Below are 25,078 nucleotides of genomic sequence, written 5' to 3' on the forward strand. Positions count from 1 at the left end.
TGAGAGATCCAGGCTCTAGTCCCCCTTGGGCCATGAAGCTTACTCTTGACTTTGGGCCACTGACTGACTCTCAGTATAACTTACCTCAGAGGGTTTGAGGAGGAGAGGAGAGGAGGAAAGGGGTTATGCAAGTCACTTTGGGGTTTTTTGCAGGAAAAAAAGAGGGATATAAATATAATAAATACCTACATAAATACATCTTGAAAATACACCAATCCACACTTTTTTCCTGACTAGTAAGGGATTTTATTACTAACCTTTAGTTATTGTTATAGTATTGTGATATTTACAAAAGTTTTTAACGTTTTAATTATTTGGCCTGTTACAATATATTATGTGGCATAGAAGTGTTTAAATAAAGTTGTAATTGGAACAAAATACTGGCTGATAATTATTGGCCCTGCCACTACCATATAGGGTACAGTGGCTATCCTCTCTCAACTGAAGGCTGTTAAGGAAGTACCAATATATTTCGCTCCCTCCTGATAAATAATCTACTATTCAGGTTTGAGGTTATGTATTGTTCTGCCTTTGTTGGAAAGTAGGCCTTCTCAATTTCTTAGAAACTGAAAACTATATTTTTAATGGTGTGGTGTGGTGTGGTGTGGTATGGTATTTTAAAAGTTGAAACACCAAGTCAAAAGGGTCAAATCTCTCCAGAATGTTTGGGCTTATTAATGGTTGCATTTACACATAACAACAAATAATACTGCAGATTGCTTGTCATTATGTGAGAATATTGGAAGCATGCTAAATGTGGCACATTTTGTTACCATGAATCACCATGGAGAACCAACGATTTGTTCTAACATTTCCACATTTCAGCATTGCTTTTCAGTACATGTGAAGCCAGTTACAGTGTTTTCCTGTGGTTTCCCCATTTCAGCCAGAGGGCTCAGTGACAAGAGTGGCTGCAGTCAGTCCATGTGCCATTTTCCGCTGCCCTAGCAAGGACTGAGTTGCCCGCAGAAAGGTGCTGATTGGTGGCCCCCGTGCTTCCTGTCTGTGCTTCCTGGTGTGCATTCCCTGATGCCCAGTGGCTGCATCACCACTGCGTACACTGATCTCAAGTGCTGCCTGTCTGATTGCCCATCTCACGGCTGGATCATTGAGGTGTTTGTCTTGCCTGTCACCATGTTCCTGACTGGCTCATCCTCCTTTGTTAGTGTGCAGTTTCCTCTCACATGAGGTTGTGTTGGTTCACAGACATACATGCTGCCATTTTGAGGGAAGATGGAGGCATGTGGAGACTACTCATGAGTAGTTACTTCATGAATACGTACATAAGAGAAGCCATGCCAGATCAGACTCAACATCCAACTAGTCCAGCATTCCATACACATGGCGGCAAACCAGCCTCCCACAGGATCCTTCAGGCAGGATGAGTCTACATGACTTTGGTGTACCTATAACTGGAGTACTGAATCCAGTTCTGGGCTCCACATTATAGGAAAGATGTAGCTAGGTTAGAATTGGTTCAGTGCAGGGTCACAAGAATGGTAGCCGGATTGGGAGGGATGACATATGAGGAGAGATTGAGGGAAATGGGTCTTTTCAGCTGTGAGAAGAGGAGACTCTGAGGGGAGCTTTTCATGACTTATAGGTATCTGAGGGGATGTCATGTGGAGGAGGGCCGTGACCTGGTTTCCCTGCAGTGGAGGGCAGTATGTGTTCCAATGGGGCAAAGCTCAAGGAAACAGGCTTCAGGTTGGATGTCAGGAAGTACTTCCTGACATTTAGGACCCCTAGAATAGGGAATGGGCTTCCATGGGAGGTGGCTGAGGCCCCATCAGTGAGGGTGTCCAAGGAAAGCCTGGACAACCACATGCTGTGGGGAATTACATGAGTGGAGCCAGTTGGAGCCGAGGGTCAAACTAGATGGCCTGGGAGGCCCCTTCTGACTCAATTTTTTTTCTGTTTCTGTTTCTATGGGTGCAAGACCACCTCCTACCCAAGCTCCTCAGCAATTGATGTATACAAGCATGCCAGCTCTGGTAAAGAGGTAGCACATAGCCAGCAAGGGTAGTAGCCACTGATAGCCTCTTCCCTCATGAATCTGAACAATTCCTTTTTAAACCCTCCAGATTGGTGGCGATCACCACTTCCCATGGCAGCAAATTCCATAGTTTAATTATGTGAAAAAGTTCTTTCTTTTATGTGTCCTAAAGTTCTCTCCAAGATGAGGATAAAAGGGGATAGATTTCCATGAAAATGTTATATACAGATTTATATAATTAATATCTGAGTATAATGATAATACACTTAGATTAAAATTTAGAAGTAATTAGTGTAATGGAAATGCAATGCATTTCACTGTATTGGGGAAGATGGTGCCAGTTTTTTGTGCTATTCAGATGTTAACTTAGACCAAAAAGCCTTTCAAATACAAGACTGTGCTCCATAGGTTGAATGCCTCCATGTCCAAAGTTGAGGCAGTGAAATTATAGAAATCATTGTAAAAAAAAATTACTATTGAACACCGAAATGCAATATTCCTTTGTTGCTCTGTGTGATTCTTAGCCACACAAATGGTTCTTTGGCCATCTGGCATTCTTTTTTGAGAGATTAGAAATGTCTGAGCTGATGGATAAGAAAGTTTATTATAATATCTTATAATTTTCTGTGGCTGGGATCATGACTCATGTGTAATGTGTACAATACTTTTGTGCTATCCCCTGCCCTTTACTGATATAAACAAGAAACAGCATGTGTCCACACACAGAGGATTTGTTTAGCAATACAGAAAGGCTCGGATGTGCAGTAAGGCAACAAAATACCAGAATGATGCACAGAGTGCAATGCATGGCCTGTTTCATGTGACACAGTAAAAACAAACCTGCACTATTGCCACAGTGCAAGGATTTTTGCCCAGACTTAACAACTTAAGAGGACTGCATGGTTACCCAGGCAGTACGGTTTCTGTACTCCTTGCTCCATCTTCTCACCATACATTCTGACTTCCCCTGTGAGTAAAATTCTCATATTTTCCCTCTGGTTACCTATTGACAACAGCAACTTTCTTCTGAGTGGTCCTCTGTAGTCCTGAGATGGCTTCCCCCTTCCCACTGCTGAGTGTACCTGCTTGTCTGCTGAGCTTCTCAGCCACTCAATCCCCCCCACCCCGGTGAGATATTGATACTTATTTATTTATACACATATTTATATGCCACCTATAACAGCCAGAGTGGCCTCCCTAGATGACTCACACAAGAAAACAGCATAAAACAGTTAAAAGAATAAAATTGTAAGACATAAAAATAGTACAGTATAATAAAACCACTAAAGGTCCATCGGCACTCATAAAGGGCTTAGATATTAAAGAATGTCTTTAAAAGGTATGTCTTTACCTGGCACCAAAAAGAAAACAAAGGCAGCACCAGGAGAATTTCCCTAGGGAGGGAATTCCAGAGAGGGGGCGGGGGCAGCAGTAGAAAAGACCCTTCACTTCTTATTTCCCTGTAGAAGGGCCTCCTGAGCTGATCTTAAGGGGCAGGTAGGTATATATGGATGTAAATGTTCCTTCACATAACCAGGCCCAATTGTTGTTTAGGGTTTTATATATTAAGACCCCTTGAATTGGGCCTGGGCCACAACTGGTAACCAGTGTAATTCTTTCAACACCAGTGTTATGTGGGCTGCTCTAGGAGTGCCAGTCACCAACCAAGCTGCCCAATTTTGTACCAGTTGCAATTGCTGGACCATCTTAAGGGCAGTCCCATGTAAAGTGCATTACATTAATCTATTTTGGAAGTTACCACTGCATAGATAACTATTTTCATGTTCCCTCTTTCTAGGTAGGGGCAATGCTGGTAAAAGACACTCCTGGACACCGAGTCAGCCTGGTGTTCCAAGGACAGACTTGGGTCCAGGACCATCCCCAGACTGCGAATCCTGTCCCTTAGGGGGAGTGTGACCCCATCCAGGACAGGGCAATGCCCCTTCAATGTGTCAGAGGAACCTCCCCCCCTCCCCATAGTATCTCTGTCTTACCAGGATTAAACCTAAGTTTACTGACCCTCATCCAGTTCATTATTGAGCTCAGGCCTCAGCTCAGGATGATGACAACCTCACCTGGATTAGATGAAAAGGAGAGATAGAGCTGAGTATTGTTGGCATATTGCTGACTCCTCAGCCCAAACCTCCAAATGACCTCTCCTAGAGGTTTCATGTATATGTTAAAAAGCATGCGGGACAGTACCAGAGCCCTGTGGAACCCCATGACACAATACCATGGGGCAGAGCAACTGTCCCCTAGCACCACCTTCTGGATCCAGTCAGCCAGGTAGGAGTGAAACCGCCACAATGCGGTGCCTCCACTCCCAACCTGTCCAGCCTGTCCAGAAGGACACCATACTCAATGGTGTCAAAAGCCATTGAGAGGTCAAGGAGAACCAACAATCCCCCTGTTCCTCTCCCTGCACAGGGCGATCAAGGCCATCTCCGTTCTCCAGGCCTAAAGTCCAATTGAAATAGATTTAGATAATCTGTATCCTCCAAGAGTGCCTGAAGCTTCTGAGCTACCACACCCTCCAACACCTTTCCCAAATATGGAGGATTGGTAATGGGCCAGTAGTTGTCCATTATCCCTGGATCCAGTCCTGGCCTTTGAAGGAGTAGTCTCACGACTGCCTCATCCAAGGGGATGGGGACCACTCCCTCTCTCAATGAGGTGTTGACAACTTCCTGGACCCAGAGCCAAACCCATTCTGCAGATCTTCCAACTAACCATATCAGGCAAGGGTTTGAGTGGGCACATGGTAAATTGGATAGAGCCAAGCGTCTTGTCCACATCCTCTACTCACAACAACTGGAATTCATCCAATGATGAAATGTAAGACAGTGTACTGGACACCTCCAGAGATTGATGTATAGAAGAAGTGGAGTCAAGCTCTTGACAGATCCAAGTGATTTTTCCTCCAAAGTGCTGAGCAAATTTGTCACAGTGAGCTGTTGAGGACTCCGGGGTCTCATACGGTGAAGCAGCTTGCAAGAGCCCCTGGACCAACTGAAAGAACTGGATGGATGGCACTGTGATGAAGCAATAGAGGAGGCAAAAAAACACTCTTTGCCTACTTTATTGCCACAGACTAGACTCAATGAGCTCTTAAATGTGTTTGATTGGACTTGTTGCAAGATCTTCTTCACATTTGCTCCAGCCATCTCCCTTCCTGCTTCATCGCTCTCAGCTCAACATTGTACCAGGGATATGTCACATAGCATCTGATTTTTCTATCCCAGACTGGAACTTTTGGCTTCCGCAGAAGCACACTGGCTTAGCCTAGCAAAGAATTTGGTTAGTCTCTACAAGCTTCTTATTTTCCGGTCCACTTTTAACGTCCCTAAGATAGCTCCAGGCAGCTGATTGTAGTAAAAGGAGGTTATGAGTATGTAATATCATGTTCAAGGCATTGTTCAGCTTGTTGTATGCAAAATGCCTGATGGTGCTGCCAGCAGGTACAGGGATTTTAAATAAGTTTTGTTGTTGTTATGTGCCATCAAGACATCTCTGATTTATGTCAACCCTGTGAATGAAAGTCCTCCAAAATGTCCTATCCGTGTATGTCCTGCTTGGCTCTTCCAAGTTCAAGACTGTGGTTTCCTTTAATCCATCACATATTTTGTCCTTTTCTTCTTCTGCCTTTGACTTTCCCTAGCATGATTATCTTCTTGAGGAAGTTTTGGCTTCTCATGATGTGCCCAAATGATGATAGCCTCAGTTTTGTTGTTTTTGCTTCTAGAAAAAGCTCTGGCTTGATTTGATCTAGGATCCACTTGTTTGTCCTTCTGTCAGTCCATGGTATTCATTAAGCTCTCCTCCAGCAACATATTTAAATTCATCACTTTTCTTCCTGTAAATGAGTTTTACAGTTTTTTAAAAAATAAGAAAAAAATCCCTCAGCTAATTAGCTTCATAAGATTAAGGTATGTCCAGTTTTTGACACCTTCCACCCAGCCCCAAATGCCCCTGAAGTTTGAAAGGAGTCACTCTGCTTGTGAAATGCGCTTTCCTGTTTTGTTTACCATTTTTTCTTCCTCTTCTTCTCTCCCGCTCCTAAAATTTATTTCTTTTCTTTCTTTCATCTAGAGCAAGTCTTTGCATGTTTTCAAGAGGGCAGGGTGGTAGAAAGAAAAGTTCTAAAGTATGCTTTTCCCCTGCATCTTAACTCACCCAACCCTTTAAGAAAAATGGAGTCATGGTGCAGAGAAGAGACTATTTTGTTTTGTCAATTTATTTCTTTATTTTTATTATTAATATTTGCATACTGCTTAATCTGTTGTGTAGCCATGAAGGTGATGCACAATTTTAAACAATAACACCTTAAAGGAATAAAAACAAGAGGATTAAAAACAATAAATACATCAGCTCCTTAATTAAAAACTGCATCTTTTGAAAGGCTACACTGAAGAGATGGAACTTCACATCCTTTCTAAGGGCCAAGTGAGTGAACCAAGTGTAGTTCGTCATGGAGGGCCTTCTATAATCTGGGGAATGAAAGCCATTTGACACATTGCTGAGAAACGGACCTCTAAGGGTAAGTTTGAGAGACACTGCTTTGGGAGAGAGATACTGCCCCATGAAGGGTGAGCCATTTCACCTTCACCCCCAGAGACTTTAGGAGTAAGGTTGGAGCTGCAGTTTGGGAGGCACTACTTTGGAAGAGAGATACCTGAATTTGTTATGGTTTTTTTAACCATTTTTTTAAAGTTCCATTTTAAAATTTGTATTGAGATTTAAATTTCCATGATGACCATCAGGTATAGATAGATGATCATCAGGTATACTACTGCGGGCAAGAATCCCTCAGAAGAAATGGAGTAGCCTTCATAGTCCATAAAAGAGTAGGAAAAGCAGTACTGGGATACAATCTCCAAAATGACAGAACGATCAAAGTTTGAATCCAAGGCAAACCATTCAACATCACAGTAGCCCAAGTCTGTGCTCCAAACACTGATGCTGAAGAAGCAGAAGTTGACCAGTTCTATGAAGGCGTACAACACCTTCTAGAATTAACACCAAAAAATGATGTCCTTACCATCATGGGGGATTGGAATGCTAAAGTAGGAAGCCAAAAGCTAACTGGAATAACAGGCAAGTTTGGCCTTGGAGTACAAAATGAAGCAGGGCACAGGTTGGTAGAATTTTGTCAAGAGAATACAATGGTCATAGCAAACATTCTTTTCCAACAACCCAAGAAACGATTCTACACATGGACATCACCAGACAGTCAACACAGAAGACAGATTGACTATGTGCTCTGTAACCAAAGATGGAGAAGCTCTATGCCAGGGGTCCTCAAACTTTTTGAACAGGGGGCCAATTGAAAGGTGCTGGTGATGGGCATGGGCCGCCAAGATGGTGTGGGCAGGGGGCCCGGGCTGGGGCGTGGGGAGCACACGTGTGGCGAGCCAGGGAGCGTGCATGCACAGAGATTGTTTTCTCCGAGTGAGTCCAAAATTATCTCCTTGCGAGCAAGCCGGCGCCTCGCCGCACATGCGCTCATGCATGCATGCAGCCAATCCAAAAACTCTGTCATGGGCTGAATAAATGGGTATGGTGGACCGGGCTGTAGTTTGAGGACCCCTGCTCTATACAGTCAGTAAAAACAAGAACAGGAGCTGACTGTGGCTCATATCATGAGCTTCTTGTTGCAAAATTAGGCTTAAAGTGAAGAAAGTAGGGAAAAGCACTAGGCCACTCAGGTATGACGTAAATCATATTCCTGATGAATATACAGTAGAGGTGACAAATAAATTTAAGGAATTAGATCTGATTGACAGAGTGCCTGAAGAACTGTGGATGGAGGTTCGCAACATAGTACAAGAGGTAGCAACTAAAACCATCCCAAAGAAAAAGAAATGCAAGAAAGCAAAATGGCTGTCTGAGGAAGCTTTACAAATAGCTGAGGAAAGAAGGGAAGTGAAAGGCAAGGGAGAAAGAGAAAGATATACTCAATTGAATGCAGAATTCCAGAGAATAGCTAGAAGAGATAAGAATGCCTTCTTAAATGAACAGTGCAAAGAAATAGAAGAAAACAATAGACTAGGGAGGACCAGAGACCTCTTCAAGGAAATTGGAGAGATGAAGGGAACGTTTCATGCAAAGATGGGCATGATAAAGGACCCAAATGGCAGGGACCTAACAGAGGCAGGAATGATTAAGAAGAGGTGGCAAGATTACACAGAAAAAGTATACAAGGAAGAGCTTAACGTCTCTGATAACCATGATGGGGTGGTCACTGACATCAAGCCAGACATCCTGGAATGTGAAGTCAAATGTGCCTTAGGAAGTCTGAGCAACAGCAAAGCTAGTGGAGGCGACAGTATTCCAGCTGAGCTATTCAAAATCCTAAAAGATGATGCAGTAAAAGTGCTACACTCAACATGCCAGCAAACTAGGAAAACTAAACAGTGGCCACAGGATTGGAAAAGATCAGTTTACATTTCGATCCCAAAGAAAGGCAATGCCAAAGAATGTTCAAACTACCGCACTATTGCGCTCAATTCACCTGGATATCTAAAGGATCACCTGCGTCCATATTTGCCCTCCTGCCCCTTAAGATCGGCGGCAGAGGCCCTCCTCCAGGAACCCTCTGTGAAAGATATTAGGAGGGTGAGTACGCAGAGGAGGGCTTTCTCTGAGGTGGCGCCCCACTTATGGAATGCGCTCCCCAGAGAGGTCCACCTGGCGCCCTTGTTATTTGTTTTTCGGCGCCAGGCCAAGAACTTTTTATTTAAACGATGTTTTAATAAGTATTAATATTATTGGTTTTAAAATTTTTTAGCCAGGATGAATCCAGATTTTATATGTTCTTGTCAGTATAACTGTTTGTTTATGATGTTGGAAGCCATCCCGGGGCTTATGCGAATGGGACGGCATACAAAAATTCCAAATAAAAAAATAAAATTTCACATGCTAGCAAAATTCTGCTCAAAATCCTACAAGCTAGGCTCCAGCAGAATGTGGACCGAGAACTCCCAGAAGTACAGGCAGAGGAACTAGAGATTAAATTGCCAACATATGCTGGATCATGAAGAAAGCTAGGGAGTTCCAGAAAAACATCTACTTCTGCTTCATAGACTATGCTAAAGCCTTTGATTGTGTGGATCACAACAAATTGTGGCAAGTTCTTAGAGAGATGGGAGCACCAGACCATCTTATTTGCCTCTTGAGAACCTGTATGTGGGCCAAGAAGCAACAGTGAGAACTGGACATGGAACCACTTATGGTTCAAAATTGAGAAGGAGTTCAACAAGGCTGCATACTGTTGCCCTGCCTATTTAACTTATATGCAGAGCATGTCATGAGAAAGGTGGAGCTAGATGACTCGCAAATTGGAATTAAGATTGCCAGAGAAATATCAACAACCTCAGATATGCAGATGATACCACTCTAATGGCAGAAAGTGAAGAAGAACTTAAGAGCCTCTTGATGCGGGTGAAGGGGAAGAGTGCAAAAGTTGGCTTGAAACTCAACATTAAGAAAACTAAGATCATGGCATCCAGTCCTATCAGTTCCTGGTAAATAGATGGGGAAGAAATGGAAGTTGTGACAGATTTTATTTTTTTGGGCTCCAAGATCACCGCAGATGGTGTCTGCAGCCAAGAAATTAAAAGACGCTTGCTCCTTGTGGACCCATGGCCTAGGGAGATACATATGCTTGTGTCTTCTAGCCTGTTTTGGAGTGATTTTATGACACTGTGTTTTAATGTTATTCTCTACTGTTATTTTTCTGTTACACGATGTTGTTAGTTATTTTATATTTTAATAGCTTGCATTACATTATATTGTTTTACCAATTGCTTTGTGAGATGACTTGGGATGAAATTCTATTAAATATATATAACAACAGCAACATTTTAAAAATAGTGGATCTAATTCTTTTTGAGCTCCTTTTATAGGTTAATTCAGCTTCAGAGAATATTTTCTTTGCATGTTGACACCCTGTTTATTTTGAAGCAGTGTTGCCTTGATTCTTATGTTAATCTGTTGAGCAAATATATCAATCTTAGAAGCAGGCATTAGTGCCATACATTCCCTACATATTTGAAATTTAATATTGCATATTTATTGTCACATGCTGTTCCTTAAATTAAAAATGTAGGCAAAATAAAACTAGAAACACATTCAAATTCATTTTGTTCAAATTCAAATTAATTTTGTATTATCCATTTTATGATTATTCAAATTCATTTCATTTTCTTAGCCTACACACAACCTATATTATCATTTAATATGTAGAGGGTTATGCCACATGAAATTCATTACAGTTTTCCAAACCAGGAAGTCAAGATCAGATGATTTTGAACACACAACAGATATACCTTTCTCATAACAAGATGTCAGCCCTAACTTTTCTAATTTTCAAGCATGGGTGGGTTTTAGAAGTACTTCTTAATTCATGTGATGTGATACATGTACACAGAGGTGGTGCTACCATGCATGAGGCTTGCTGAAAAAACCATAAGTGGCAAATGTTTTGCCACTGTGTACAATCTAGGGGCATATGAGTAATTTTCTTGGAAAATACAAGTCCAGAGGATTGGTTAAACTTGGCTCTCTTGATTCTGGACTGTCTACCCAACACTAGTGCTGGTCTTCAATTTTTAAAGCCAGCTACAATTTGCATACTTTTTTTAAGGCAGAGAAATGTATACAAAATACAACTGTCATTTGAATATATACAGCAGCAATGTGCAAATTGCAGGACCACAACTGCAAATCATGACTTAGTTTTAAAAGCAGATGCTGCAAACAAATAATCTTGGTGTGGATTCAGTTTTTACATTTATGCAATGCAGTCTTTTGAATGCAAATGGGTCAAAATCTTTAGTGTTGTGAATTCCTAACACATTCATTTAAACATGTAGATTGTACATTCATTTAAACATTTCCGCCTCAACTATCATTGAGGCAGAAACTGAAAACAGCAGCACAATTTTTGTTATGCTTCTCTTGGAATTTTACGTATGTGGCATGACACCACTCTATGAGTTTTCCTGCCTTCTCAAGTGGCTCCCAGTGAACTGAAGAAAGGCTACTTGTAGCACAGTTATATCATGCCAGGCACTGAGAATCCCTAGAGGAGGCATTATCAGAGCCACAGGGACAATATCTTCTGTAGCAGCTTCACTATTTTCTCTGTAGCTCCTTTAAGGAAACTAAATTGCATGTGCTACATATGGGATCTGCAAGAAAATGTTGCAATATGGAGTGCTTCTTTTCATTTCTTGTTCTAGTCAGTCAACCACATCTTCGTGCATGATACCCTACCCTACCCTACCCTACCCTACCCTACCCTACCCTGCCCTGTCCTTTGCTTGCTTTTTCTTAGCTAAATTAGTCTAGCTATTGTATCTAGGCTTGGGAAGAATCATTTCAGAATCCATCAGTCTAGCATCTACACTACAAACTTCCTCACATGCCTGGTATGGCCATGCAAAGTGAGCCAAGCCATCAGGAAAACCATGAACACTTGCACACCCCTGGTTGCCCAACTGAGAAGTTCCCCGAGAGGTGTAGCCGCCCAAGCAGAGGTTGCAGAACGTGGAAGAACAGTGCTGCAAGTGGGAGCAGGAGTTGCCATTTATGACTACTAACCCTTTTCCCTGCCTACTGCTGTTGGTGACGACTGTGGCAGCAGATGCGGAAGATGGGTGCTACAAGCAGGCATCCCAGGCACCATTTTGACAACCAGTCTTCCATCCTGCCTGCTGCTGCTGGCAGTGGCAGCACTGGACATGGCAGAGGTTGATGTGAGTGGGTGTGCCAGGCACTATTCCTGGGAACCGACTTTCTTCTCCACCTGGTACAGTTTAACATTTTCATTGAGTTGTCCACCAGAATCTCAAGATCTTTTTCTTGGTCAGTCACCACAAGCTCAGATCCAATCTGTTTATACCTGAAGTTGGGAACACGCCCCCACCCCAAACTCATTACTCTATAGTTGCTTACATTGAACAGCACTTGATATTTTGATGTCTGTTATTCCAGCTTGGAGAGCATCTTTTGAAATTCTTTGGAACAAGAGCCCCAAATGTTCCAAAATGTGCCCAGAGCCTAACAAATCTGAACCTGTTCTCCCTGCCATACCAGCTCACACACACATTGGCTGGGTTCTGACAGCACTGTGTGGATGTTACGGTTCATGGTGTTATACCTGGATGTGCCTGAAGGGCAATTAAATTGTTTCTACATCATTGAGGTTTTCATCCTCCCCTCTCAGTCCTTTGGATGTTTGCACTTATCCCATCAGCCACCACGCCTGAATTTCAGTCCCAAGCTGCAGAGCTTCTACCTATTCTGCCTCTTCCTCATTGGTCTCCACAGTTTCTTGGGGGGGGGGGTGTTCTCTAATCATTCCCTTCTCTTTTTTTCCCTAGCCAAAGCTGCCTTTTAATGAGTGGAGCTCCCATAGAAAGCACCTTTTTCTGCTGTAGTTATCCATGTTGATGCATCTTTACCCAAAGTCTGTTAGATCTTCTTGTTTAAGATCTCCCAAGGCTTGACTTTGTATGAACTTGTCAATTGGATGTTTCCTACCATGTATTCATTCCCACAGAGAGCATGTAGCCACTCTAAGAGTGTAGCCACTGCTACCTTCTCCCCCTTACCGCCAACTTATGAGCGTGACTTTCCCTCCTTGCACTGTCGCAATCACATACAGAGGCTTTTCTGGCTGCCAGCCTACTCAGCCCTCCCTGCTCTGAACTGTTCACCAGCACTCTTTTTCTGACATCATTGCACAGTATCCCTTCCTCGTAATGTTGTCCTGTTCAAAGATGCTTTAGAAAGTACCTATTTTCATACACAGGACCCTCTGAACTCATCAGCACTGCTTGAAACCCACTTCACTCCATTCTCTTCAATCCACTCTGTTTCTGGCAACAAACAAGCCCTGGCCACCCATCCTCCCTCCCTCACACTTACCTTTGCCCCTTCTCTGTGCCAGGCCCTGCTTTGATTGTCTTTTTCAGTGACTGCTGCTGCTGCTTCTTCCACTGCCCACCAGCCCATGTTCTGGCTTCCTAACTATGCTCCTGTGTACATCTCCTTCCAATCCTTTCAGTTAGCACGAAGGACAATGTTCTGCCCCTCTTTCTGGCCAGGGTATTCATCCCCATGGACGTCACTGCAGTCCCTTTGTGCACATGAATACATTCTCTTAGTCACATGGCAAACCCTTCCCACAAGAAAGAGGAATTTATAGCCAAACGTGTTTTTATTTCCATAGCATCAGAAGTACATTCAGATAGTAAGAACAGTGCCTTAGAACTCAAAAATAGCTATTGAACTCTTCTGCTGTTGTGCAAGCTGTACTACTAGCTGTGCTTAAAATCTACGCTGTTGCCTTCCAGGCCACCGCTGAGCATCCTTCACCAAGTTAGCATGCATCCAACCACTGGATACAGGTCTGAAATTTCGGCTGTACCCGAGGCCTGACACTTTCCATGCCCTAGCATCAACCCACCTGCACATCTGTGCACCATAGTTTATGTGCAACAGTGCACTCAGGGCACTGAGAACTACCTGCAGGTCTACTTTGGGGAAAATGCACCTGCACCATGCCCACATCCAGCTCTCTTTGTGGGGGGGGGGGCAGTTCAGTAAAAAGCCATATCATTCCATCTAGACACTCCAGCATATACACACCCCTTGAAAACATAAGACTCTAACTAAGGCCATGCTACACCCAACCAAAGGTCCATTCCACATACACAGTGGCAAACCCATAGGATCCCTCAAGCAGGATGAGTGCAAGACCACATCCTTCCTAAGCTTCTCAGCAACTGGTGCATGCAGGCATGCCATCTCTGTTAAAGGAGGTGGCACAAAGCCAGCAAGGCTAGTAGCCACTGATAGCTTCCTCCCTCCCTCCTTCACATCCCTTTAAAAAGGGATCCATCTAATCCATTTTTAAAGCCATATGTCAGGGAAGGGCTAGGATGCAATGATATGGGGTGCAGCTGGGGATCTGGGAGAGGCAATCTGGGTGAAACTAAGGGGTTTTGGCAGTGGGAGGGACCTGATAGCAGGGGTATGTTATCCCCTCCAAGTCAACTTGAGACCATGGAGGATGCCCTAACAGACCAGATTCAAAGGATATCTCGGGAGAGGGACACAATAACTATGGGAGATTGAAATCTTCCAGATATTAGTTGGGAGATTCACTCAACAGTGATAGCCAGGTCACATCACTTCCTAGACACTATCGAGGGAGAGTTTTTCACACAGAGGGTCCAAGAGGCGACGAGGGGGGGAAACATCCTTGACTTGGTTTTGACCAACAGGGAGGAGCTGATAGATAGGGTGCAGATTAGGAGAGCTCTAGATGCAAGTGATCACTCCATCCTTTGCTTTGAAATCAGGGGAATGGGACATGCAGCAGGTTGAGTACTGTAAGGTGAGGGTTCAAGGGGGCCAACTTTGGTCAGGTGAAGGTCAGACGGTGGAAAGTCTCCTGGGATAGGTTACTAGAAGGCAAGGGAGTTCAGGAGGAGTGGGTGGTACTCAAAAGGGAGGTTTTGGAGGCGCAAGCCTTGATGATACCTCTAGTTAGTAAGGGGGGGAGGCAAAGGAGAGTGCTGCCATGGATGCGAAAGAAGGTAGTAAGAGGGATTAGGCACAAGAGGAACCTGCGTAAGAAATGGGCACTGGGGCAAATAGACAAAGGGTATACCAGGAGGAGGAGGCCCGTTGAAGAAGGATTCTTCACAAGGCTAAGGCTGATTATGAGCTGACACTTGCAAAGAATATCAAGACCAACAAAAAGGGCTTTTACCAACACGTAGAGAGCAAGAGGAAGGGGCAACAGGCAGAGGGACTGCTTAATAAGGAGGAAGGGAATTTGGTGAATGATATGAGGGAACAGGCGCAAATGTTAAATGAGTATTTTCCCTCTATTTCTCCCCAAAGCAGGAAGGGGGAGATTGCATGGGGGATCAGATAGGCCGGGGACTTAGGGGAAAGATTAGAGTCACCCCCCTAGATGTTGAGAAGCTTCTCAGTGCAATGGACATTATGAAGGTGCCAGGCCCTGTCAGGTTACACCCAAGAGTATTTTGAGAGTTGATAAGGGTCCTCTCATGCCTGCTGGCCTCCATTGTTAAGGCCTCGTGGAGAACAGGTGAGGTTCCAGAGGACTGGAGGGTGGCATCGGTGGTCCCAATTTTCAAAAAGGTAGTAGAAGAGGCATGGGGAATTACAGACCAGTTAGCCTTATGTCCATTCTAGGAAAGACAATGGAAATGCTCATAATAATGAGAGATCTAGTAACCTTAGATAGGGAAGGGGGGTTGGCAGTCATGCAACACGGTTTCGGCAAAGAGGTCCTGTGAGACAAACCTTGTGGAATTCTATGACAAGGTTTCAAGGTGACTGGATGGCGGGGTGGGGGTGGGGGGAGGACAGTAAGGACATGGTATACCTGGATTTCAGCAAGGCCTTTGACAAAGTGCCCCATGATATCCTGGTTGAGAAACTGAGGAGTTTTGGGATAGACCAATGCACTCTCTGATGGATTAGGGCATGGTTGACTGACTGAAGGCAGAGGGTAACCATTAGTGGCGTATCATCAGGATGGCAGCCAGTGACAAGCAGAGTCCTCCAGGGCTCTATACTGGAGCTAATCCTTTTCAATCTTTCCATCAATGCCATGGAAGGATCTTGACAGACTATGGAAATGAGTAGAGGACAACAGGATAGTGGGTGTCATACCCATTGCACTTATCTGTTAGGGGACCAGTGGCTGGAGTGCAGCACTTGTGTGAAAGGGATCTCTGGGTACTGGTTGACTGCAGGCTAAACCTTAGTCTCTAGTGTGATGTGGCCATCAAGAGGGAGAATACCACCCTTCGTTGCATAGCCAGAAGTGTGGCTTCTAGATTGAGAGAGGTATTAATACTACTCTATATGACTCTGGTGCACCTGCAACTTGAGGATTGTGTTCTGTTCGGGGCTCCACATTACAGGAAGGATATAGCCAAGTTAGAGTCAGTGCAGTGAAGGGCCACAAGGTTGGTGGCCGGTTTGCAGGGGATGGGGTATGAGGCGAGACTGAGGAAACTGGGTCTCTTCAGCGTGAAGAACAGGAGAATACGAGGACATTTATTGGAGACATATAGGTACGCAAGGGGGTGTCACACAGAGGTGGGTAGAGACCTGTTCTCCCCTGCAGAGGAAGGCAGGACTCGTTCCAACGGAGCCAAACTCAAGAATCAAGGTTCTGTTTGGATGCCAGGAAGTACTTCCTGATGGTTAGGACCCCTAGGGTATGGAATGGGCTTCCATGGGAGGTGGTTGAAGCACCATCGGTGAGGGTGTTCAAGGATAGGCTAAACACGCACATGGTTGGCATGTTATGAGTGGAGCCAGGGGTCAGACTAGATGGCCTGGGAGATCCCTTCTAACTATGTCTGTTCCTCTCTATGTTTCCAAGCAGGAACTCAGCCAGAGAGCAAGTTAGACCATTGCAAATAATAGAGCTTAAGGCAGGGGTCCTCAAACTTTTTAAACAGGGGGCCAGTTCACTGTCCCTCAGATTGTTGTGGGGCCAGACTGTAGTTTGAAAAAAATATGAACAAATTCCTATGCACACTGCACATTAAAAATCAATTAAAATTAAAATTAATTAAAATTAATTAAAAATTAATTTGAATTTTAAAAATAATTAAAAGTTTAAAAATGTTTGCTCTGCTCACTTGGGCTGCAGCAGGAGTCCAAGATGAGGTGGGAAGAGCATGTCCATATTCGAGGGACATAGCTACAATGTCTGCGATCATGCTGGGGGCGGGGGGAGACGGATGTGATTGGGCTCGTGCAGGGAAGACGGGCGTTTCAGTCCATAGTTTTAATTTGTACAGGTAGGAGGTAGCTAGTTTGTAATCCAAAATTTACTATGATTCTCCAGCTGGTTCTGATGAGATAAAGGATGCTAATCAAAGAATGGTAGAGTTGGAAGGGGCCCAGAAGGCCATTAGATCCAACCCCTGCTGTTGCAGCACACGAAGTTACACCATCCCACTCAGATAGCTGCCCAGTTCCTTTTTGAATGTCTCTAGTGTGGGAGAGACCACCACCTCTCTAGGCAGCTGGTTCCACTGTTGTAGTGCTCTGACAGTGAGGAAGCATTTCCTGATGTCCAGCCTGAATCTGGGTTGTCACACCCTGAATGGATTAATCTGTGTCCTACACTCTGGTATCAGCCTTCCTCTTTGTGATAGCCTTTGTGACACTTATAGGGTGATACCATGTCCTCCATCAGTCTTCTCTTCTCAAGTTGAACATGCCCAGTGCTCCCCTGTGTTCCCAAACCCTGGATCATTTTTGTTCTTTGTCATGGGCTGTGCATCGCACATATGGGTGCTGCACCTGCCCAGTGCCTACTTTCAGAAAGACTCTCTCAGCTCTAATGGTTTTTGGTGGGAACTCTGCTCCTCCTCCCCCACATATAAATGGGCAGAGTCCCCACCCTCTCATCAGTCTGCGTTTGACTGCTGTTCACTGTGCCTCGGGCTCTCTTTTACTATTGTTGGCTCATAAAATTTACATCATTTGACTTTTACATTTTTTCACAACTTTATCTCAAATACTATACCTCCTCAGTCCCTAACCTTCACCACAAACAACCTTTCCTCCCACTCCCTCCCCTTCCCCCCCCCCCCTCACAACTCCCCCCCCAATAAAAAAATTAAAAAATAAACCCTTCCATCATCTCTCTTACCCTTACTTCCTTTTCACTTCTCTTGATGGCACAGTGTTCTGCCTTTGGAAAGTGTGTTAAATGCAGAGGGAAGACGTCACCTACCAACATGCATTCCCTCTGCTTGCATTGTCTTGGTGTGAGCCACTGTGTGGACAAATGTGTTCATTGCCAGGCCTTCACTTGTCAGGCTCGCAAGAATCGAGAAAATCACCTGAAAAAGATAGAGCATTGCTGGCAATGAGAGAGGCTCCTGCGGCTCCATCTGCTGGTCCTTTTGCCTCTGAGGAAAGTGCTCCTCCCCAAGCCGAACAAGGGGAGAGCACTAAAGCCAATAAAAAGTGCTTGGAACGGTCTCAATGCCCCCCTCCACAAAAAAACAAAACAAAAAACAACCTGAAAGGAGAAAAGGTAGGATCTCAAGACCAAAGCGTTCCAAAAAGGATAAGCCAGAGAGGAAACATAAGAAGCACTCTCATTTGGCTCAGAGAGACTTGCTATTCCCACATATGACAGGACCAAGCTTCTTGGAAACAGAGCAAACCTCTGGTTTGTCCGTCATCGATCCAGACATCATCTCCTCATCGCATACCGAGCCCTCTACAGGCATCACTGAGACTTCGATTCAGTCCAGTCAAGTCTCAAGCTCTGGAACTGACAGCGTGAATCTCTGTATCAGATGGAGAGATTTGGGAGTCGCCTACCCACTCTCCAGCACCTTTCCAACATCCGGTACAAACAGTCCATGACCTCCAAGAACTGATCCGCCTTCTTACTCCAACCCTCTTTGGCCATTTATCCCCGGACACCTCATCGGGATCGATCTGCTGGCCTCCTTCTCCTTTTGCCACCAACCTGTCACATCTACAAAGGAGCCGATATTGGATGCCACTTCCATACGGAGGCATCGGACCTGAGGGTTATGGCCCAAGATATCCATGGGAATACTACCACCCCTATGGATACCCATGCCCACCACCACCAATGTGTCAAAAACAACCCCAGACACACTTTCAATGGCTCAGGTTCTCCCAACTACCTCAATGACCACCACCACTCATCCAGAAGAATCTCTGGCTCAATCATCCCCTTCAAGCCCTGCTTCTCAGAATCGGATTCGGAGGACTCAGAGCAGGAATTGACATCCCCTGACCTTAAAGTATTGATTCAAGGCTCAGGATCACCTGGTGAAAGTATGGGGCGCTTCTCCGAACTGCTGGTCCATATGTCAACCTCCTTCGGGATCGATATCTAATGACATATGTATCTGGAGCAAGACAACATCTACAATATCATCAGGACAGAGAACGTGGTTCCGGTGGGTCTACCTTTCACCTTACGTCAGGCTACCCAACCAGCCACATCCCACCTCCTGACGCATTGAGTCAATGTATTAGGGCAAGGAACAGGACATCCCATTCCTGCTGTGACATCCCCTTCCTAACTCGATGGTCATCAAGTCCACTCAGGGGAGAAAAACGAGAACACACTGCACCAACTGATCATGAGGGATGAAAAATCGACATGGTGTCTCACCAAATCTACTCTTCTATGGGCCTTGGTCTCAGGATTTTCAACTATTAGGCTACTATGGCCTGCTTCCAATATTTTCTTTGGAAGAAAATGGAGTCGCTTGCTGCATTCCTCCCTGACCAACAAAGGGACCTGGCCAGAATTTTCATCGGAGAGGGAATGCAGCTGTCCAAGCAACAGCTAGCGATGGCGAGGCATCATGTCAACTGTGACTTGAGGGCTCTTGTCAGTGCAGTGGCTCTAAGATGGCATCCATGGCTCTGGACAGGTAATCTTCCACAAGACACCAAACACCAAGTGGAAAACATGCCCTTTGATGGAACCTGGCTTTTCCTCTCGAAGACCACTGAAAAGTTTGAGTCCATCCACAATGCATGTCTGACTGCTTGAAGGATGGAATGGGGACTGTCACAACAATGTCCTCACAAGTGCCCATGGAATACACACTCTAGAGTCTGCCCCTTCCAAGCTTCCCAACAAGGGTACTCCATGGGCTGTCAACCCTTCCACCAAAGACTGACCCTTCCACGCCGAACCAATGCATCTTGGTATCATCTACTGAACAATCACATCAATACTGATAAACACCAGTGCTGACTAGTTGCGTGAACCATTCCTCTCCTCTCTGAACTCACCTCTCCCATTCCGGGTTAGACTGCAACATCATCTCCCCATGTGGGAGTCCTTCACATTTGATTGGTAGTTCTCTTAATCATAGAGCACGTATATAGAATCAAGTTTGAAATTGTGCCTCCTCTCAGAGTGGTCTGCCATATACCAGCTTCAACAGTCTTCCTGAAGGAAGTAGCTGAGCTACTTCTTAAGAGACCAATCCAAAACATGGCCACTGAAAGACTGCACAGTTCCTTCTCGAGGTACTTCATGGTACCAAAGAGTAACAGGGGCATTCACCCCATTCTAGACCTGCATAGAGTCAACCGAATCATCAAAACCAAAAATTTAGAATGACCACACTCCAAAATATCCCTCTATTGTTCCAGAAGAGGATTGATTCGTATATTTGGACTTAAAAGATGCCTATTTCATATAGGTATTCATCCTGCACACAGGCACTTGCTAAGGTTCATAGTTGGTACGAAAGTGTATGAGTACAACATTCTCTCCTTCGGTTCCGCTATGGCACCAAGAGTGTTTACAAAATGTATGGACCTGGTATGTGTCCACCTTAGACTCCAAGAAGTACAGTTTTCTCCATACAGAGCTCATTCAATCCAACAGGCATTTGGTCTTACGGCATCCCTGACCGGATGGGAAGCCCACTGTGCATCTCTTTGGACTCAAAACTATCCTGGAATGAAAGACGATTCAGATAGCAGCGGACAACATTGTGACTATGTTTGATGTAAACAACAGGGAGGGCCAAAATCGGTCCCATTAACACATCTTGCTCTTCATCTCTGAAACTGGTATTGACCACGGGATCGACATACAAGCTGTTTGCCTTGCCCGTACCAAGGACGAAGAAACTGACTCTCTGAGAAGATACATGTCCGTCATGCACAAGTGCGAACAGGATCTAGAGATCTGCCATGGTCTCTTTGACCAGTGGGTCACACCCTCTTCCATCTTTTTGTCACACACAAGAACACAGTATGCAAAACCTACTGCTCTGAGCAGGCATCGGCTTGAGTTCCATTGGCAACACGCTTATATTGCATGGAGCAACATCCTGTTCTATGCCTCTCCTTGATACTGCTGATGATGAAAACGCTATCGAAGATCAGGCAGAACATCGCTACTGACACCCTGAATACCCCAGGTTAGCCCTGCCAAGCATGTTTCCACATGCTAGTTCATCTATTATGAAAGTCTTACATTATCCCCCAGAGACCCTGAAACTGACAGTGTAGCTGATATGGTGACTGCGGTACCGATAGCTCTGACAATTTACAACCTGCCAAACAAACCATGACTTCCAGACCGACAGCTTCCTCAGTACCGACAGTAACCTTGCTGTCAACAACAGCAGCCTTGGTACCGACAAATTTACACCTGGACCTGCAGTCTGCACTATGAACAAATTCCCAGCAATCGTACAGTCCACAATAGAAACGTTTTACACACTTGCTGCCAGTAACAACTTATCACCTGTATCTGCAACTATTGAGAACATTTTGCAGTTCCTTCCCTCATTACACCAAGGAGGCTTAAAACCTTCTCCCATCAAGGTATATGTTGTAGCCATTTCATACCATAGAGGACATATAGACATTTGTGTTCTCGTACTAGTTAATACATCGGTTCCTACAAGGCCTACAAAACCTTCACTCTCCGATCAGAATGATTGTCCTGACATACAGCCTGCCTGTCGTCCTGCAGCCGTTAACTAAACCTTCATTTCAGCCTCTGGCCTCCGTCAATCTGCAACTTCTTTCCCAGAAAGCTACTTTCCTAGTTGACCATGACCTCCACCAAAAGGGCTAGTGAGCTATACACACTTCAGGTCGAGCCACCCTACCACAGCTTTCATAAAGAAAAGGTAGTTCTTTGCATGGACCCAACATTCCTCCTGAAATTAGCGACAGTGTTCCTCCTTAATCAAGACATTGTCCTGCTGGCATATTTCCAGTGCCATTGACACCAATTGAGCATGCCCTACATTGTCTTGATGTAAGAAGTTCCCTGGCATTTTATTGGTCCCAAACCGGCACATTAAAAAAAACTGCCTGTTTGTTAAATTCTCTGAACATGACAAAGGAACGCCAATACAGCCCTAACTCCTATTGAAGTGGATCGTAGGAACTATCCAACTCTCCTACCAACTTTCCAAACTGGGCATGCCTATTGCCTCAAAGGGACACTCCATCATAGCTGTAGCTGCCCTATGTGCAGGCATACCAGTGCAGGATTTATGCAAAGCTGCTACATTGTCAACTTTCTGTACTTGCATAAAGCACTATCATCTAGATGTGAGAGCTGGACTGCTCCTTAGTCATGCTATCCTACCTACTGTTCTTCAGTACCGACACTGTCCCGCCTCCTGGTGGGTAAGCTTGCTAATCACCCATATGTGTGATGTACAGAGACCATGATGCTTACCTCTAACTGTCGTTCTTCGAGTGGTCATCTGTGCATTCATACAACCCACTTGCTGGGCCCACATTGGTGTCAGTGACTGGGTTCATATTTCATGAATTGCATTCTCTTCAACTTACATTTTCTTGCCGGTACCAGCTGGTGGCGAATGGGCACTCTTCAGCTGACTGGTGAGAGGGTGGGGACTCTGCCCATTTATATGTGGGGGGAGGGGGAGCGGATTGCCCGCCAAAAAACATTAGAGCTGAGAGTGTCTTCCTGAAAATAGGCACTGCGCAGGTGCAGCACCCATATGTGTGATGCAGAGATGACCACTCAAAGAACAACAGTTACAGGTATGCAATCTGGCTTTGCCCTCCCCTGGATCCTTTCTAATTTTCCTGCATCTTTTTTAAATCTTGGTGCCCAGAACTGGACACAGAATTCCAGATGAGGGCTGGCTAGTGAGGAGTATAGGAGAACTCTACTACTTGTGATTTGGAAGTAATACTTGTGTTAATGCATCCAAAATAGCATTTGCCCTTTTGGTTGCTGCATTGCATGGTTGGCTCATATTTATCCCATTGTTCACAATTACTCAGAGATCTTTTTCTTTTTCAGTTCTGTAGAGCCATGTATTCCCCATCTAGTATTGATGCATTTGGTTTCTTGTTCCTAGGTAGAGGACTTGGCACTTGTCCTTACTGAATCTCATTCTGTTGCTTTCAGCCCAGTGTTCAATACTATCAAGATCACTTTGGATCTCCATTCTGTCTCCTAGGGTGTTTGCTATTCCACCCAGTTTTGTCTCATCTGCAAATCTGATTATCTTTCCTTGTACTTCTTCATCTAAATCAGTAATAAAAATATTGAAAAGCACAGGGCCCAGGACTGAACCCTGTGGCACCTCACTAGTTACCTCCATCCAATTTGAGAAGGTGCCATTGATGTGTCTGACTTAGCAGCCAGTTTTAGATCCACCTAATAGTTTTTCCATCTAGTCTAGTTTTTGCTGACTTATCAGAATGTCATGTGGCACTATGTCAAAAGCTTTGCTAAAGTCTAGGTAGATTATGTTCATGGTGTTCCTTCTGTCCATTTTGGAGGTTAACCAGTCAAAAAATGAGATTAACATTTTTGATAAATCCACATTGGCTTTTATTAACCCTTAACCATTTGTCTGTCGATCTTACCACCTCTCACTTTGTCTTGCTACCTCTCACTTCCAGCTTGTACTTCCTCGGTTGTAGATTTTCTTGAATGAGTCTCAAGGAATAGGAATTGAGGCGAAGTAGGAATTGAGCACCTTCACCTTTTCCTTCTCACCTGAAATCACTCTGCCATCTACTTCAAGAAGCTGGACACCTTTCTCTTTTGTTCTGGATGTATCTGAAGAAGGCTTTCTTGGTGTTCCTAGCATCTCTTGCTATTCTCAGTTTATTTCCTGCTTTAGCCTTCCTGATGCCTTTCTTTTGGTTCTGGCCTCTTGGCAGAGCAGCAGAGGCAGAGGCTGGGCGAGAGGGCTGAGTGGCCAGGGGACTGGTGAAGGCAAGGGAGGAGCTGGGCAGGGGAGCAGAGGGCCAGGAGCAGCAGAGAGGAAGGGGGCGGGGCCAGAGAGGTGGGAGGGGCCAGGAGGGAGCAGGGGGTGGGGCCACTGGCCTGAGGGACTGATAAGGCATCGTCCCTTGTCTGCGTCCCTTAGCTGTGGCCTGGGCTGCCCGGAGACTCCCTTCCCTGAAACACAGAAGTTTGTTGTTTTGTTTTGTTTTGTTTTGTTTTGTTTTGTTTTGTTTGTGCTGTGCTTTGTTTTTCTTTCAATTTAAATTTATTTTATCCTTGTGTGTGTGTGCGAGTGGGTTTTTGTCTGGGAGAACTGGGCGAGTGGGAGGAACTGCAGGACAAACAAGGCGGGGGACCAAGGTATGTTCTCGCAAGGGATACCGATGGCAGACCAGGAGGTGGCCTTGGCGGGAGTCACGGGTGTTGCTGTCCGCTACGAGAGCTGCGACATGTTCTCCCTTCTCCCCCAGGAGAGGCAGGGATACACTTGCTCTCAGTGCAAGCTGGTGACCCTGCTAGAAGAGGAGGTGAGGTGCCTGAGGGCCGAGAGAGCTCTCCAGGCCCCCCCCGGAGCAGCCCCCTCTGGACAGAGGGTTGAGGGAGAGGCCACGGGAGGAGCAGCTGCGGAGACATGGAGGTATGTCACCCTCAGGAGGAGGAGGCCAGCAAGGCCTCCTCCTTCTCCTGGCACCAATCTGGAGCTGGGAAACAGGTTCTCTCCACTTGGGGAGGCTGGGGCTGATGAGGCCTCAGGGGACCAGCAGGACCCCCAGCCTGGGACGTCAGGCGGCAAGGGGGCCGCTGCAGGAGAGGCGAGGGCCAGGGCACGGCCGCCCACCAGCACCGGGAAGGTACGGCAGTGGGTGATTGTTGTTGGGGACTCCCTGCTGAGGGGCACCAAGGTGGCAGTGTGCTGCCCCAACCTGGAAACAAGGGAGGTTTGCTGCCTGCCGGGCGCATGCATCCGGCATGTGATGGACAGAGTGGAGCGTATTGTTCGCTCCGGGGGTCACCAGCTGCTCCTGGTGATCCATGTGGGCACAAACGATGTGGCCAGGCAGGGTGTGGTTGGGACCACCAGGGACTTTGAGGCCTTGGGGAAGAAACTCAGGGAGCTGAAGGCCCAAGTGGCCTTCTCATCAATCTTACCTGTCCAAGGATTTGGGCCAGGAAGGGACAGGAGGGCCTCCGAGGTGAACGACTGGCTTAGGGTGTGGTGCCAGAAGGAACGCTTTGGGTTCCTCGACCAC

The 25,078-nt window shown here is 45.4% G+C and overlaps 1 protein-coding gene across 1 annotated transcript in view; it reads left to right on the plus strand.

Moving 5' to 3' along the window:
* Positions 1–25,078, plus strand: part of TSPAN9 (tetraspanin 9) — a 163,736-nt gene that overhangs the window by 4,460 nt on the left and 134,198 nt on the right. The window lies entirely within an intron of this gene.

Source organism: Varanus komodoensis, unplaced genomic scaffold, assembly GCF_004798865.1.
Source record: "Varanus komodoensis strain SLA01 unplaced genomic scaffold, ASM479886v1 scaffold9, whole genome shotgun sequence".
Classification (NCBI taxonomy): domain Eukaryota; kingdom Metazoa; phylum Chordata; class Lepidosauria; order Squamata; family Varanidae; genus Varanus; species Varanus komodoensis.